Source organism: Rhamphochromis longiceps, linkage group LG6 (genome assembly GCF_057381845.1).
Source record: "Rhamphochromis longiceps isolate RC_006_pf linkage group LG6, R_longiceps_female_GT1.1, whole genome shotgun sequence".
NCBI lineage: Eukaryota > Metazoa > Chordata > Actinopteri > Cichliformes > Cichlidae > Rhamphochromis > Rhamphochromis longiceps.
The window spans coordinates 20,485,963-20,493,108 of NC_140562.1; positions in this window are offsets into that span (position 1 = coordinate 20,485,963).

Here is a 7,146-nt window from a genome sequence, read left to right on the forward strand (position 1 = left end):
AAATGTGAAATATAAGTTGAAAAACGCCACAAAGTGTCCAAAGGGTGACCACAGGCTTATTAGTGTAATAATTTGCTCAAACATACAATGACGGCTTAAATATACTTAACACTGGCAGAAAACGGGCTTAGATTTTTGTTGTTGTTTTTTTCATTATATTTTAAAAAGTGTAGTAAGGAGGAGGGAGGAGGACTAGATTATCTTGAAGACAGGCGGAGGGAAACGTTCAGAGCGGAGGAGGCTTCTGGCGCAGGTGACGTCACGGCGCTGGCGACAGAATGTCTGAGCGAGGCGGGAGCGAGCCGCACGTGAATAAATCTGGGAAAACAGTGCGAGCGGGGAGGGTGGGTGGAGGTGGGGGGTGTAAGGGAGGGAGGAAGGGACGGCGAGGATGATCGTGATGATGATAATGAGAAGGGATAGGAGGAAGGGTCCCCAAAATTTGTTTTATTTGCTAGAGGATTCCCCTCACACACGCACACACAGGGCAGCAGCACATTCATTAGACCTCATACATTTATAGTCCTATTAGGGAGAAAAGCCTACTGAGTTTTTACAGACTCTATGGGGCTTCATCGAATTTTATCTCATTAGAAGAGCAAAATTTAACCTCTAATATTCCAATTAAGGTAATTTAACTTTTATATTCGCATATCACGCTTTCAGATTTTTACACTGCTGCTTCCTAGTGCTCTGCTCTCTGGTGAAAAGCGGGCCCTGAACCAAAGTACCTTGCTTCATAATATCTCTGAGAGTGGAAACAAAAAGTGGAAACAATTCCACTTTGTTACACATGACAGCTCAGCTCATAAAATATTAGTCATTGTTACAAGCTTCCCAGACAGCTTAATGTGGTCAAATGGATCTCCACCTCGACAAGCGACCTTAACAAAAAGAAACAAATGAACAATGTAAAGAACACATTTCAAGTTTACAGGTTTTATGCTCTATTACAGACAACTCCAGTACTCCAGAGCTACAAAACTGACAGCTAAGACAGGGTTTAATTTAATTATTTAACAGACGAGTATCGGCCATCTTCTTTTTTATACAGCAAAAATGCAAATACTTGCATTTCTGGAGCGGTGGCTAACATGAAGCAAATTACATTTCAGGTCATACAAATTCACTCATGCAGTCGCTGGAAACAAGATTATGTGAGCAATAAAAATACAAATCAATTACAGTTGCTTATTTACCGTGCTTATGTGCTTATTATTGTATCAGTGGCAAGGAAACTACCCAAAAGTTTATACAGAGGGTTCCTCATCATTGTAATGATGACAGTAGATACTGTAATGGCTGCAACTCACTTTGCTTTTTCCTTTTATGTGAGACGTACAGTGCTCATGCATATTCTGAACAGAGCGGTTTCCTGTTCTTACACTGGCTCTGTAGTGGCAAGGACTCAGCGTGGATTAAATTAGACGATATCTCTTGTGGAGCCATCACACAGCAGGACACCAACCGCGGATGGAGACGAGGAAAGAGCAACAGAGGGGTCAGCCCTTTCCCAGTTCTCTTGATTGTCATGCATGTGAATTCAGCCTTAGGTCTGCTGAATTTGCACGAATAAACACACCATGAATCTAAATCCACCACCAGACATGGAGGAGATATATATGTTCATGAAAACCCCGTGAATGGTCTTGCTTCAGTTTAGCTGTGTTTAAAATGCATCTGAAAACATCAAACACACTTTGATCTCTGTTCACAGCAGTTTGGAGACATGAAGTGGCCACTTCACGGATAACAAACCAACCTTTTGTTGTGGTATAATGGACCTGCCAGTCTCCACTGGTGTTCAAGAGGCACAAAGGTGATAAGAGTTTGTAAATGTTTGCTGCATTGTCGTGGTCAGGTTTTCTTTTGTTCTAACTGACTCTGAGAAGGAGAATTTTACCTACTGTGAGCTCCTTTGAGGTCAGACACCTTAGATGGAGACTATAAATATGGATGAATAAGAATAGGATGCGGGCAGATAAATGCAAAGAGCAACTTTCATTGAAGTACTTTTTTGTCATTTATCTCCAAGTCTGTTATGCTGATATTTAGCATATCGTTAGCTTCATAGCATAAGTGCCTAAGTCATTGACTTAGTCAAATGACTTAGGCAATTATGCTATGAAGCTAACGATATGGTTTACTTATTAACCTAAATAAACTTGTTGGCATTATGAGAAAGGGTCTGCCGCCTAGTGAAACGACTGTGCTGCATGTGATTGTTTAGATAAGGAGATTTAGCTCGTTAAAATCTACAGTACTGTGCAAAAATGTCGAGCAACCGCTTATTTCTTTATATTTTACTGTGAAAATGGCAAACATACATGAAAATACAGTATAACAATGTATGTAAGGGGGAAAAAAACTTTTAACCTGACTTAAAAGTGTCAATATTTGGTTTGACCAGCTTTATTTTTCAATGTACCCTGAACTCTTTTAGACAAGCTTTCTTCAGGAATAGTTCTTCAGGCTGCTTAAAGGACATTCAAAACTCTTCTTTGGATGTTGTCTGCCTTTTGTTCTGTTTGCTGTCAAGATGATCCCACAATGCTTCAATAATGTTCAGGTCCAGGCTCCGGGGAGGCCAATCCATGACTGATAGTGTGACATTATGTGTTTTTCTATCGAGATATGCTTTTGCTTAACTGACAGTGGGGTTGGAATCACTTTCATGCTGAAAAGTGACACTATTGTCAGCCAGGTGGTTTTAAGACGGCGCTGAATGTTGAGTTAATATCTAACAGTACTTTTATATGGTCATATTTGCATAATGTTGATAAGATCACCACTGGCTGACATGCAGACCCAAACCACAACATAGCCTCCATTATGGTTTATAGATACCTTTAGAACAGGGGTAGGCAACCTTTCTGATGGCGAGTGCCATTTAAAATGTCCTAGAAGTCAGTGTGCCATATGATTGCATTAGCAATAAATTTAATAACACTCTATATGAACAGTTACACACTATATAGAACCACTTTATAGAATTATATTTGTTCGCAGATGTTGGCAGCTATCAGCGAATAGTTATCAGCTATTTTGAAACAAAAAAAGACACTTTTTATCCATAACAAGAACTCCATAACAGCAAATGAACAGTACAACAGAACAAATGCTATTTATGGTCTCCTCACAACAATGATAAGAAAAATAAACTAAGCCAATATGGCATGTCTGTTAATACAGAGACACACATGTTAATGTGATCTCTGGTCTCCCACTCAGAGACACAGGTCTCCGAGTGTCCAGCATTCAGACGGCTACCTGAGGACACCTCGTCATGTGAGAGAAAATCTGCTCACACAGACATGTAAAGCCAAATACTGTCAATAAGGCCTCTGCAATGTTCTGAAGACAGTTAAACTTGTCAGGTAGTGATGTCCAGCAGGTGAAAATGCAAGCTCCATGAACACTCACAGCTGTGGATTCCAGCATTAACTCAGCCAGTTAATGCGAGACAAATCTAGCTGCTCATTAAAGATTTCTGGTTTGATCAGAAAATAAAACATTGGTCCATATACCTGAAAGTCCCAATTTGCGATGTGCACCGCTGGCGCGGCCATTTATTTTTTGATGCACCTTCTCAGATTAATTCACTGCGTGTCGTGCCCAGGGCTGGACTGGGACAAAAAATCAGCCCAGCAAACCTCAGCTGATACTAGAAATTAATATTAAATAAATTCTAACAACAGCTGATCAAGCTTAAACGTGCTGCTGTTGTTTAACGCGACATCTGCTGGTTTCCTCTTTCTGGCGCAAAGTGGGCGATAAAGAAACAAGAGAGAAAAGCCGATCAGCTGATCATTGATCAGTTTCATGATTAAAGTAGCAACAGGAGAGAGAGGGGAGAGAATGAGAGAAGAAGAGGCAGCTGTGCGGAGTAACAACAGAATAACTCCAGCTTTGTGCCTTTTTTTTACATTCTAGCTGAAGTCCGGGACAAACTGCGTCCCCTCTCAGCTCAACACGAAACGGGTAATAATTTCTCTGAATGTGGACGATTCCGTCTTTTTATGGACGGTTGGCAACTCTACTAACTAACCTTATGAATAAAATAAAGTTCACTATCAGTAACATCATAGCACCCACCCAGCTGTATAGAAACTCCATCATGCTAGCTAGTTCGCAGTACGAGTTATTGCAACTGACTGTAAAAAGTCAGCATAACGAAAATAAACTCCACCTAAACTTGGTTTATATCTGACCCAGATAGACTGCAGGTCATAACTTCTTACCTGAAGTTCAGTTCACCTGACACTCGGACCGGCGGCCGCCTCGGGTCTCTCCTCCTCCTGCCTCCCCTTTCCCTCATCCACCTGCTGGCCTCCACCACTTGTTAATGTTACTGAATCTGTGGAAGCTCCACCATAGCCACCACCAAACAACTGAGTTATTTTTACACACCAGCCAGCATCTGGCCAATCCACCACCTTTCATTGTTTATACTGTTACAAAAAATAAAAAATAAAAATCATCGGGCCACCGGGCAGTCCAGCTATGGTCGTGCCATCAGTTAACCCTTTGCATGCCAACTGTGGCACGCGTGCCTAGGGTTGCTGACCCCTGCTTTAGAAACTCATGGTTGTACTCTCTCCTGACCTCCTCTGTACATGCATGCAAACTTTCAAATTTGGATTCATCACTCCATGAGACCTGTTGCCACTGATTTTCAGTCACATTCTTGTGTAACGTGGCATACCTTAGCTTTTTCTTCTTGTTTCCCTTGCATAAGAATGGCTTCTTGACAGCCACCCTTGCATCAACTGAAAAAATTCTTAAAATTCTGCTTATTGGAAGCAAAATGTAAAGACATGAATGGTGGCTCAAGAATTTTTTTCACAAAACTGTACACAAGCAGCATAGACATATCTGCAGTGTGAACGTAGCCAAAGTGACCTGGGTCGGATTTGAAAAAATCGGATTTGTGCTGTTCAAACCGTCATACCATGATCGGATATGGGTCGCATAGGGTCAACAAAGTCGGACTTGATGCGCCTACAGTGTGAATGTAAGCCTAAGAGAAAAAAGGGGATAACAGAGGGCACATGCAATGGCAAAACCACATGTTGACAAAGACAAACAAAAGACAAATATCAGATGTGATCATTAGACATAATTTCTTTAGGCGCATAACTGCAACAATAGCCAGGTTTAACTTCCCTACCTTTGCATGTAGGCTCATTTCCTACATGCATTTATTTAAATAAAATTTCTCAACCCGTCACTTTTGAAGCTCAGTTCTATTGTCCGGTGCAGAAATCACAAGGGTCTAAAAGAAGAGCTCTTGCTCTCGAAATAGTCAAATACTCATCTGCTACCTCAGGCCAAAACAGGACAAGAACTACAAGGCCAACATGCTGCCTTTAAAATGTGTAGACAGGACATTAACATTTAAACCACTTAGTAGTAGGCTGTATTAGGTCAGGGTTCACACAGAGCCATTTAGAAACCTTGGAGAGCTGCCTGTCTCTAACCAGGCGGAGGAAGAGTGGATTCATGGGTTAGGATTGATTACAACATTAGCTCCACAGACTTCCATGAATTAGTGCGTGGTCAAAAGGCTTAATGATGACTGACACACAGGCGTAGATGACACTCCTTCACACATGAAATTCATTTTGCCATCCGAGGGCTCTTGGCAGGCCCCATCAAATTTTTTGCAGTAACGTAAGGCATGGCAGCAGTGCATCGGGCCAGCTCACATTTCAAACGGGTGGCTCATCTGGTGCAGCTTTTTTGCAAGTCCTTCTAGAAATAATGTCCAGGGTGGTAATATTTGAATGCTGTCTCCAGGGGCACTTAGCTTACCTCTCCTACCTTCACTGCACAGAGACAGAGGGTGCACCAATCAGAGGGTGGCACTCCCCGAAGCCCTACTAGCTTTTCATTTTAAGGTCAAGATGTCCTCTAACATGCCCTGAGGTTTTTCGATGAGCATGCTCAGCAGATACGTACCTCATCTGACACTCAGAGGTCTTTTAGAGGTTTGATCTTTGGTCCTTTCATCAGACAATGCTGTAGTTCTAATCTAAACCCACTGTGTAAAATGACACTGTTCCTGCAACCCCCAACCCTCACCATTCACACTTACATACACACACACATCCAATTTTGTTCACCCACGACAAAGAGATTCCCTGGGCTCAGTGTGGAGGGTGGTCTGCCCTGGTTTATTGAGTCGAAGTGTCAGAGTCTGACAGCAGCTGTCACGGTCACTTGTTAGCTGGGACAGTTAACCCTTGATAGCACAGTTGTCAGATGCAGCACATTGTGCTGGGTGGTGACATGTTGAACTTCACCCAGCTGCTGACACAAGTTTATCTGGGGCTGGGCACTTTGATGTGCTCAGAAGTTTGGTCCTTTATGCACTAATCATGTATGTTTTATGGAAAAATGTACAGGTTTTCTTTCTATTTGGAAAGATGTAAAAGTCGAGGTAAGTTTGAGATGCTAAATTGCCTTCTGCTTGAGATTTAAATGGATTCACATACAGTCCAATTCAATTTTATTTATATAGTGCTACATCACAACAACAGATGACTCAAGGCGTTTTATACTATAAGGTAAAGACCCTACAATAATACAAAGAAAACAGAGAAAATCCCCAAAATCATATGACCTCATGTGAGCAAGCACTTTGGCGACAGTGGGAAGGAAAAACTCCATTTAACAGGAAGAAACCGCCAGCCGAACCAGGCTCAGGGAGGGGCGGCCATCTGCCAAGACCAGTTGGCAGTTAATGGATGAAGACAGGACAAAGACATGCTGTGGAAGAGAGGCAGAGATTAATAATACCAAATTACAAGGTGTATAAACACATAGTGAGTGAGAAACACTGAAGAAGAAACACTAAATGCATCATGGGAATCTCCCAGCAGCTTCTACCGATTGCACCGTAACTAAGGAAGGATTCAAGGTCACCTGGTCCAGCACTAACTATATGCTTTAGCAAAAAGGGAAGTTTTAAGCCTGATCTTAAAGGTAGAGATAGTGTCTGTCTCCTGAATCCAAACTGGAAGCTGGTTCCACAGAAGAGGGGCCTGAAAACTGAAGGCTCTGCCTCCTATTCTAAGCCTGCAGTCCGAGAGCGAAGTGCTCTAATGGGGTGATATGGTACTATAAGGTCATTAAGATAAGATG